Genomic DNA, 11798 nt, shown 5'->3' with positions numbered 1-11798 from the left:
ATACCAGGCACCTCTAGCTGGCCTTCTGCATACACGGTGCCCTTTTGTAAAAGACTGTGTCACACATGTGGCCCCAGCCTGAAGCTGCCCCGTGAACACAAGGTGAGACCTTAATGCTGCCTGGGGAGCTAAGAGCAATTAATGCCTCTCAAATGATAGTGGTGGATATTTTCCGTGTAACAGAGACTTACGGCGCCTGGGAGTTTTAACTATGCCGGTTGATGTCAGACATGCTATTGGCCATTCTCTACCAAGTGTCTGCAATTACAGTGAATTTGCTGATTTGTGCTGTTAAACAAGGCCGGCTTTCTGTAAGTACGGCTGTCCCACTCACAGGCTCCCTGGGAGGCTGGGCTGCAGATAAAGTGCCACCCTCCCTCGTAAACCCTGAAAATGTTTACATTGCAAGCACATTCACCCGAGCGCTCTCTACAAAGCAGCGACGTACCACAAGCGCTCTGACACACCAAGAGAATGGCAACATCCCTGGGGGCCTAGACCCGACTGAGTGCGGACCAGCCACTTGCTACAGCAGGGCCCAGCACGGTGGCCCACAGCCATCTGCATGGACTTAGCTGGATTATTCAACAGGATAGACAAGGGTGTGTAATATGCAGACAAATAGAGGAAGCAATAGGAGAAATGTTGTGCATAACACGACTGCATCCGTGTTGAACACAGCTATACACACTCTCAGAAGGCAAGTTTATTCCTGCAATCTTCTCCAGGGCACCCACTCGCACACTTGATGCAGAACTGCAGTTTGGCATGATCACCTCCACTGTTAGCGTCAGGCTGGAAGCTGCCACACACCCCTCTAACAGGATTCCCACAGCCACTCTGCTTCGGGGTCTGGTCTGCACTGACCTGCAGCCCAGGCATCACCGTGGCCAGAGCCCACCTCACCCCGCAGTGCTGGAGCCACCTGGCTGCCCGCCACAGTGTGCTTTCCTTTGTCCTGAGATTGTGTCCAAACAACGTCTCCCACCCGCCCTGCCCTGCAGCTTGGGCGCAATGTCCCAAGTTTCCAGTGGGAAGTGGGTGGAGGTGAGGTGTATCCGAGCTGGCCTGGTGTGAGGAGGAACGAAGGACGCTGTGCTTCGTGGTCACTCCACACCACCACCCACCTGCCCTGCTACTGGCCCTCCACCAAGGAGGAAAGTGAGAAGCCAGGAGGACACAGCCTGGGCCCGAGTCACCGCGGCAGCAGAGCTGTCCACTTGCATCCCTAGATGCTGACATGAGGGAACGGACGCCTCCTCCTTCCAGCCCCTGGTGCATCGGGACTCTTTGTAACCTCGACATTTCCCTAAACACAAAGGTGCTTTGCAAACCCCTCCCCAGTGGTAACAGAAAATGAGACTTAATGTAGCTCACACTTCCTCAACCACAGCCCACGCTGCAGAGATGTGTCTCAAGACCATTACTCACGCGACGGTGCTTAAAGGCATGCCCTCGGGAAGAACCCTCGGGTCCAGCCTCTCCCAACTCTGCTGTCTGCTTTCAGGAGAGGCTTCCCTGAAACCGTGCAGCCTGCTCAGTTTCCTGTACAGCCACTCTTTGCAACTGCCTGAGCTTTCCTTGTTTTAAACATCCATTTCAGTCCCATTGAGCCTAAGGCAGCAGTGCCATCATGTGTCTCGTACTGGCACAGCCTCGCTGCAGACAGGCTCATACTCTTCCAGTCCTTCTAGGTATTCTTTGGTGGCATTAGACCTTTACTGGTTAATATCAGAACTTTGTCACTTCTGTGTTAGAGTATTTACTGTTCCTACCACTTAAACTCTGCACTGGAACTAGTTTGTTGTCCTTTGCTTACTTCTAAAATGGGGGAACTTCCTGTGAGGACCAGCACTCGAGCTCTGTGGTTGAGCTAAATTGCTGCTTTGCTGCTGATTCTCTGGGGAAGGCTTTTTGTGCAGCTCAGGATTTAATTGTGGTTACAAGATGGTCTTGTAGGTGTCTGGGTGCCAGTGTGTGTGCGGCAGGAGGTATCTGCTTAAGCGTGGTGAGGTCACCTGACCCTCGCGGGGACATGCTTCGTGCGTGCGGCGTGAGGGCGCCCGGTATTTTGGAGACCTGCTTAGTGCTTTTGAGGAATACAAACTTTATCGATGTGACCTTGAGGCGTGCGTCCCTCCGTAGGGGAGATGGAGAACAGTTAGTGGTTGTCAGAGATTTAGGCGGGGGACGTATTCCTGTGAGTAGAGGAAGGTCACGTGAACCGCAGTTGGGGATCATGCTCCATTAGGGTGCAGGCCACATGGCCCGCGGGCATCCTGCTACCTGAGGGGTGATGTCCTTCGCTCTGATGGGGAAGACATGTACTTAAAGGGTGAAGGTGCTCGGCCTTCGGGGACGGACCTCGTCTGTGAAGTTTGAGGGCTCCAAATCTTATACGTGTCCTGGTGAGGGTGCGCGGCCCACGGTGCGGACCTGCGCCTTTCGAAGTGAGGTCTCTAGGCCTTACAGGTATGTGTCCAGGTGAGGCGTGCGTCTCTACCGCGTAGGGACCTGCTCAGTGTAGAGGCAGGGCGTGCTTCCCGCGGTAGACGAGCACATTCCATTCGGAGGGAGGGCATACGGCCCGCGGGAGTCTTGTTCCCTGTGAAGTGAGATGATGTGACATTCGCCGGAACGTGGGCCAAGCGTATGGTGTGAGGGCTCTCGGCCCTTGTCGTGACGTTCTCAGTTCGTCACGGTATAAGGCCACCGCGGGGAACTGCTGCACCGTGTTGGGTGAGGGCATTCCACTGGCTTCTGGGACCTGCTCCGTCAGGGCTAAAGGCGCGGGACCCGCTTTGGTGACATCACGTGACCCTGGAGCGGACATGTTCCCTGCGTGCGGGGTGAGTGTGCGTGGCTGATTTGGAGACCTGCTTACTGCGTTGGGGGACTAGAGACTTCATCGGTGTCCCCTTGAGGCACGCGTCCCACCCTAGGGACCCGTTAATGGTAGAGTGAGGTTGCACGTCCTGCAGTGGGGTGTCATGCACCATTCGGCTGCAGGGCCCGGGTCCCGCGTGTGTCCTGCTCCCTGTGGGGTGAGATCCCGCGGTCCGCTGGGGGCGACCTGCTCCTGAGGGGTGAGGGCACTCGACCCCCGGGTGTTCTGCTCCCTGCGGGATGAGATTTGGCGGTTCGCTGGGGACCACATACTCTAGTGGTGAGGGCGCCTGTCCCGCGGGGGTCCTGCTCCCTGTAGGGTGAGGTCCAACGTTCTGCTCTGGGCGACCTCCTCTTCAGGGGTTATGGAGCGGGACCCACGGGTTCATGCTTTCTGTGGGGTGAAGTCTCGCTGTCCCCTAGGGGCGACATGCTCTTCAAGCTCGGGTCGCGTGCCCCCCTGGGGTCCTGCTCCCTTTGGCGTGAGGTCCTGCGGTCAGCTTGGGGCGACCAGATCTTCAGAGGTGAAAACGCGCAACGGGTGTCCAGCATCCTGTGGGCTGAGGTCCCGCGGACGGCTGGAGGCGACATGTTCTTCAGGAGTGGGGCACGCATCCCGCTGGTGTCCTGCTGCCTGTGGGTGAGGTCCCACGGTCTGTGGAGAGGACATGTTCTTGAAGGGTGAAGGCGCTCGGCCCGCGGGGACGGACCTGGTCCTTGAAGTGGGAGGGCTGCAAATCTTATACATGTCCGGGAGAGGGCGCCTGGCCAACGGTGCGGAGCTGTGCCTTTCGGAGTGAGGTCTCTAGGCCTTACAGGTAGGTGTCCAGGTGAGGCGTGAGTCCCTACCGCGTAGGGACCTGCTCAGTGCAGAGGCAGGGCGTGCTTCCCGCGGTAGACAAGCATACTCCATTCGGAAGGAGGTTATACGACCCGCGGGAGTCTTGTTCCCTGTGAAGTGAGATGATGTGACACTCGCGGGAACGTGGGCCAAGCGTACGGTGTGAGGGTTCACGGCCCTTGGTGAGACGTTCTCAGTGCGCTATAACAGTATAAGGCCAGCGCGAGGAACTGCTGCGCCGTGTTGGGTGAGGGCATTCCACTGGCTTCTGGGACCTGCTGTGTCAGGGCTAAAGGCGTGGGACCCGCGTTGGTGACATCACGTGATCCTCGCGGGGACATGCTCCGTGCGTCCAGGGTGAGGACATGCAGCTGGTTGGGAGACATGCTTCGTGCTTTTGAAGACTACAGACTTTATCGGTGTCTGCTTGAAGTGCGCATTCCACAGAAGGGAACTGCTCAGTTTAGACTGAGGTCGCACGTCCCGCGGTGTGGGATCATACTCCATTCGGGTTCAGAGCACACGGCCCGCGTGGGTCCTGCTCCCTGTGGGGTGGGGGCCTGCGGTCCGCTGTCGGTGACCTGCTCTTGAGGGGTGTGGGCCCGCATTCTGCGAGAGTGGGGAGGTGGTGATGTGCCCCTGCCGTGTGATGGTGCGAGGCCCACTGTGGGTACGTGCTCCATGAAGAGCGTGGCTTGCGTGTCGCCGGGCACGGCATCAGCTTCTTTTGGTTGGAGGGTGCGCGGCCTTCGGGAGTTCCTGCTTTGTGTGGGATAAGGGCGTGTTTGCCAAGTCAGGGTGACCTGCTCCGTGTGGGGCGAGAGCTCCAGACCTTATCCGTGTCAGGGTGTGGGCGTACGCCTCGCAGAGGTCCTGCTTGGTGCATAGTAAGGGCGCGCACCCGCTGGGGGCCGTGCTTTGTGTGGGCTGAATGCTCCAGAGTGTACTGGTGTCCCGGTTAGGGCTCTCAGTCGCGGGTTGGGCGGGATATCTGAGCACAGATAAAGGGGGTCATCCAGGAGTGCTTTCCTAGGGTATTCTGCAAATACTATGGTTGGTAAAATTCGTGTCCGAGGGACGTTGGTTTTAAAAATTCAGTTTATGGTGTTTGGCGTTTGCTTACTCGGAAAACTTCACTGCAGTTAAGCAAAGTGCAAAAAAATGTATTGGATCTCTACTTAACCCACCAGGTGGTGTGTGTATTCTTTTCTGTTTTGCACCATATATTTTGTCTCGCGTGTTTTTAAATCTGAAACCTGAAATCCTTCCCCTGTCCCGGTTTTTCAGGTTTGGATTTTACACCACAGGTGCGCAAGCTGCTCTCCAGGTCCGAATCCGGCTTGCTGCTCATTTCCTATGGCCCATGAGCTAAGAGTGGGTGTACATCTTTAAATGTTTTTTTTTTTTAAATCGAGAGAGGAATAGTATATGTTGCCATGTGACTGTCACATGACGTTTAATTGTCAGTGCCCATGAGTAAAGTTGATGGGAACGCAGCTATGCTGTTCGTTTGTGCGTTGTCTAGGGCTGCCTTTGCCCTGCAAATGCAAAGTTAAGTTCTGGACAGACAAAGCCAGAAATATTTACTATCTGGCCCTTTACAGAACAAGTTTGCCAACATCTGCTTTAAATTATAGGATGGCACTTTTTACAGACATCTAAGCTAGATTTTGCCATTTTGTTTAACTTTTTATGTTGGAAAATTTCCAGCATATGTTAATGTAGTAAATGATATATAAATGAATAAAATAAATTCCTCTTACCCTTCATTCAGCTCATCTACACACCCCCTCATCCGCCTCACTGGATTAATTTTAAGCAAATTCCAGAACTTTTATCATTTCATCCCTACGAATTCCAGTGTACAGCTCTAGAGGACAAAGACTCTTAAACATATATAACCTTTATATCATTATCACTTTAAAATGATTAAAACCAATTCTTTAATGTCATCAGTGTATGTTTAGTTGTATCGTAAGTGTTTTTGTTGTTTTTTGTTTTTGTTTTGTACAATAGATTTCTTTGAATCGGGTCAAAATACTGTCCACACTGGCAATTGGGTGATAGGGGCTGACCATTTTGGAATCATGTATTTGCAGAATGTTTGTCCTTGAAGGCGGTTAGGTATTTTCTAACTGCCCTCCATACCCCACCTTGTGCAAGTTTCTGGGCACAGGGCTGTGTGTCTAGGGCCCAGCTATTCTGTCCCCTTACCCACATTGCCAAAAACGTGACTGAAGGCGCTCAAGAAACTTGACTTCAAATAAATGCTTTGCAACCTCAAGTTACTTTATCAGACTTGAGGAATAAGACAGGGAAGCAATATTTCCTTTTTATTTGGCGTAAAATCACTTGCGTGCAGGCTAATTCAATCAAAACTCCTTTTCTTCCTGATTCTACTAAGTCGTTTTGGAAAAGCATCTTAATAGTAACTTAGTTTCTATAACTTGAATATCTGGAAGTAAATGTGTACCCAGACATCTTTTGAGGGTTAGTGAATTATTATGCGTACATCCTTTAGCCTTAGAAAGGGTGGTGGATAGTGTTGTGAGGAAATGAGGAGAAAGCAGAAGTCAGAAGAAAGCTGGTGACCTGTCCCCTTACAGAAAAATAAGAAATACGATGCCTACCTCATAGGGCTTTTATTGATCTCAAAGGAGTGCTATGTGCCAAAAGTTATATACAGAAGAAAGGCATTATTTTTATTAGCAGTGGCTTGATAATGAGAAATAGTATGTCTTAGTGTCCCCAGTTCTCCTTTAGTAGTGTATTACATAGTGTATGTTTAAACAAAGGGCATTGTATTACCTAATGAAAAAACCATAATATGTACCGAAAGTGTGTGCGCTGTTTTAAGTAGCATTAGATATGTGGGTCTAATAACAAGGGAAACTCACAAATAACAAATGTAAAAAGCAAATTATTGAGAGCTAATTTGTGAAAATCTTAAATGTATGTTTTTTAAAAAGAATGAAGGATTTATATATTCAAACTTCCAAACTGTGCTTTATGAATAATTCGTTTTCAAATGAGGTATAATTAACATGGAGATTAAAATTGAAGCTGAGAAATACAGATTGCTATTCAAAACATCACGTTGCAATGCCAAGCAAACAATAAAAAAAAAAAAAAATAGGGATGAGACTGTAGCCAAAGATGGTTCAATTTGAAATCAAAGTGCATGGGATTGCCTTGCTATCATAAGAGTTATTTCCTGAGTAATGCAGTATATTTTCTTTCTCTCTCTCTGCACACTCCAATATGTGTAGATTTTTCTAACTTCCTTCAATTCCCTTCTCTTCACTTCCATCCTCTCCCTTCCCTTTCCCCTCTCTTCCTCCCTTCCTTTCTATCATCTATCTCTATGTGTCATGCTTATCTTCTATCTAGCATATCTACCTAGCTTCCTTACTATCATATCTGTTGTCTGTCTGTCTGTCTGTTAATCTATCTGTCTGTCTGTCTGTCTGTCTATATCTATATCTGTCCATCTATCTATCTGTTATCTGTACAAAGCAACTAAAGTCAGCTTTAGATTTGAATTAGAATCAGACACCAAGCATCATTTAATTCTCACGTAGGTATCATAATACGTTCTTCGGTGTTGTTAGGACTCCCAGATTTCGTTGAGAACATCTCCGATGTGAACGGAACAGACATCTGGCCTGCCTCTTTCTTCATGGGGAGTGCGGTAGGTGCTCCCACCTTTGTTCCCCTCTCCACCCTACTTACGTTCTTGTCACACTGCCATGATTGACTAAGGAGTAAAGAGGGACATACATGACCCAAAAGACTAACATGATTCCAAATACGCATTTTTACTGATCGTACAGTCCGTCACCTGGTAGAGTCAAAATAAATAATCGGTGAGAAACACACAAATGAATGTACAATAAAGATCCGCCAGGTGGGAAGGTGGCCAGGAAACGATTTAGAATGCTCGGCAAGTCGGAGGGCAGAGTTACTGGTAACCAGGGACTGATCCTCCTCCACCCTGCACCAGCTGTGTGTCACTTGACAAGGTAATAAACATCTCTGGCACTCCAATTCTTCCTCTGTAAAATGGAATTGAACATACTAATGCCTGCTTGCTGTAAATGTTAGCGATCATTTTCATGAATTATTTTCATAATTCAAGTGGCAGTTACCAATGGCCTACTGAAGGCATGACAGAGTGCTGTGTATGCGTATTAATTGAACTAGAACATCTTGGGAAAAATTAGATGGTAGTTACACGACATATTTAGTGTGTCAACCACAGCAGCTTATCTTTTCTTATATTATAATAAATTAGGCTCCCAAGTCTGAATGAAGAGTTTCTTGGCTTAAATATAGAGAAAAGGAACAAATGATTCACTGACCTACACAGTTATATCCACATACAGGCGCTGGCACTCTTTCTGTCATGGGGCCCCTGGTAAATACCTTAAACTTTGAGGTCCAATGGTCTTCTATTGCAACTCCTCAACTCGGCCACTAAGGCGTGAAAGCGGCTACCGACAATTCTCAACAAATGAGAGTGGCTGTGTATCAATAAAACTTATTTAGAAGAACAGGTGATGGGCCAGTTATCGCCTGTGTGGGCTGTACCCTGCCAACTGCACCCATGACTTCTCCAAGAGTGTGATGATGTTTAGAGTTCGTTTATTATTTTATATTAAATTTTACACCTTGAATGAACAGAAAGCAGTAACAGAGTAAAGTTTTCAAACTATCATGAAACCAGTGTAGTTTCTGTGGGGGAATGGTTCTATGTCTCCTTCCTCTTTGTTCTGGGATCTTCCACCCCATGATGGCTTCGAGAGGCACCTGGCTCTAAAGCCATCACATCTCTCTGGCAGCCCTGTCCAAGTGCAGAGTAAAGGAGTCCCACTTTGGCTCCGTGGCCTGTCAGGGGACAGTGCCCTGTCCCTGGGTCCGTTTTACTCCTGCTCAGGAATTGTGCAGTCTACAGTGGGAAAAAGGAGCTTATCAAATTAAGAGAGCAGAAGTCTGCTAAGAGAACAGTCTGTGTCACTAACATCAGTCTAGGGGTGAAAGTTTACACAGAGCACACCCACACCCCCTGCTCTGTCCAGCCATTGATAAACACAGTCTGGAGATTTTCCTCTCTTTATCATTAAACTATGAACCTCAAAAGAAGAGACACTTTACACAGAGGTCTGTAGAACAGTGGAATATACTGACAGAGATTACATGGTAAAATTAACACGAAGATCAAAATTACAAAAACAAAACCTATACAGGTCCTTTTGATTTCTTAAGGGGAAGGAGAAAGCCTAAGAATTCAAAGAAAACATCGTGTTATCTGGAGAATGAAAATAAACATGTATAGATCGAAAGTATTTTTTTTTAAGTTAATACTCACTTTGTCTACACCAGCACTCAAAATATAATTCCCCTTTTTGTTCCATTTCAAGGCAAAGATGGGGTCTCTATGTTGGCCTAAGGTGCTGGCCAGAATACCTGTTATGTAAAACCAATACAGACAAACATGTTGACTTCAAAGTCATGGTCTGTTCACTTCACGGTTACATACAGAAGAGGGTCCTGTCCAACCCCAACACGACAGACACAGGACTACCGTCTTCCATCCATATCCTTGCAAAATGGTCATATGAACCTATGGCCAGAAGCGTCCCATTGCTCTGCGGGCCAGAAAGAGACACAAACCCACAGAAGCAGCTTAGTAGTGGTGGCACCAGAAAAGCACACAGAAATCGCCAGGATCCCAAGTCTAGAATATTCCTAAGCCGATAACTGATGCCACATTAAGAGACTAACGGGTCATCTCTGACTACTTCAGCACACACTGCTGTTAAATTAAATGCAAGGCATGTGGACCAGGAAGTGAGAAAGCCACACTGGAACCACTCAACATGTGTGCTGTCTAATTAAGGACAGAATTTAAAATACCTACAGAAAGTCATCCTAAGACTATGCAGAAAGCAAAAAGAAGTTGAACGGCATGTGTCCCACGTATAAATGCACTTAGCTGCTGGTCCTGAGCTCTCCAGGTGGAAAGTTTTCTTTCCTGGCTGCTTGTCACAGCTCCCCAGCTGAGCCTCCCGGGGGTCCCACCTTCACGCTGTGAGGTCCCCCTCTCAGCGCCATCAGGCTTGACTCGCTCATGTGTGCTGACCATGGGAAGGCACGGCCACCCAACACCCAGCTCATTCTGTGCCCGCCATGGCCTCAGCAGGATCTCTTGGAGATGGAGAGCACCTGTGAGCCCACAGCTCAGGGCAGGGCCACCACACATTTCAAGGGGCCCAGGGGGTGGAAGATGCTTACATTCCAGTCCAGTGAGGTGACATCTTTGTTACTGGGGACATCGTGTCCCCCCTCCCGTATACATTGCCTCGGTAAAAGCTGGGTAGAGTCCCCGTTGCTGTGTTCATTAAGGTTCCATATCCTGGCCGTCGAGTCTCCAGACCTGCAGAATAAAAACACACGCACGTTGGCTCTTGGTGGGAACAGCTCTTTCCCCCTTTCCCATCCACCCCCACTCTGCTCCTTCCCACCTCTGCATTTAGCAGTTTTAAATGTCTTTGCTCCCCATCCCATGGAGAACACGGCGTGGAATGTCGACTTCACAATCCGAGACACACAGAGCTGTGGACTTCACAGGACCCACTAGGGATCTGCTCATGTCGGAAAGACATGACACACGAGGTCAGACAACAGCACGTGTCCCTTGAGGCAGAATGCCAGAGACGAGAAGGGGTTCCCCTGACCCTGGAGCATCCCCCACCTGACATCCTCACCCAGAAGCCAGCAGATCACTGACAGGGTTCCAGGCACAAATGAACAACTCAGACTCATGGCCTCGAAGGACTGTGGCTTTGTTGGGTGGAATCTCAACGTCCCCATCAATTTGCATGGGTTTCGAGTGATTATCTGTTGTAGGAAACACAAAAAGGCACGTGGCTCATCAATAAAAAGGAAACTCATTCTCAGGGGGCTTCTGTTTTAGGAACACCTTATTTTTATATACTAGGTGATACCATCTCTGATGATTATAACTAAATCATGGCTTTGTGTGATTGGGTATTTTATGTCTCTTTGTATTTTGCCAGTCTTCAAATTTGAGTGAGAAATACACTAAATTATTCCTTAAACTGGGGCCAGTCAACTATGGCCCATGGGCCAAAACCTAGCCTGGTGCAGCCTCTCCTCATAAATAACGTTTAAGTTATTTACTGATGCCCACATATTTAGGCATTACCTGCAGCGACTGTTATGGTGTGAACCATGTCCCCAGTACCTCACACAGTGACTGTATTTGGGGACGGGGTCTTTAAAGAGGTGATTAAGGTAAAATGAGGTTGCTAGATTGGGTTTTAATCCAATATGACTGATGTCCTTATAAGGAGAGGAGATTAGGACACAGACACACACAGAGGGACGAACATGTGAGGACACAGGGAGAAGATGGTGTGTACTAGCCAAGGAGAGAGGACTAAGGAGGAACCAGGCTGCCCCGCCTTGAGCTCAGACTTGTATCCTCCAGGCCTGTGGGGAGAAATGTCTGCTGTTCCTGCCGCAGATCTGCGGTGCTCTGTCACAGCTGCCCGAGCAGAAGAGGACAGCTGCTACGGCATTTCAAGACAAAATTGGGTCACTGTGACAGAGACTGCCTGGCCCTGAATGCCTGTGACAGCCACTGTCTGGCCCCTTAGGGAAAGTTTACTAGCCCCTGCTTTACGGGAAAGAGAAGGCAGAGGTCCAATCTAACTAGCACACAGTCAGCAGCAGCTGACAGTTTTGTAATGCAGTGTAGAGTTGAGTCTGCTGTTACATCTTCTTGTTCAGATATTTTGGTGGAAAACCCCAGGAAGAGAAGGACTCACTTCTCAGTGGCAGGTAACCTAAGATCCACTGCTTCTGGGTCAACACATAAAAATATGAAAATGCCTGGTGACCCTTGCTTGGATTGAGAAGCCTGACACAAAATCTTCACAGCCTACCCTCAGGAACAGTGGGGCTGTGAAAAAACCCTACTTCTTTTATGCTTCCCAAGTTCCCATGTGGCTGGGAGAAGATGAAGATAAGCAAAATGATCTTCCAT

Source organism: Cynocephalus volans, unplaced genomic scaffold (genome assembly GCF_027409185.1).
Source record: "Cynocephalus volans isolate mCynVol1 unplaced genomic scaffold, mCynVol1.pri scaffold_35, whole genome shotgun sequence".
NCBI classification, from domain to species: domain Eukaryota; kingdom Metazoa; phylum Chordata; class Mammalia; order Dermoptera; family Cynocephalidae; genus Cynocephalus; species Cynocephalus volans.
This window is presented reverse-complemented; position numbering follows the sequence as displayed.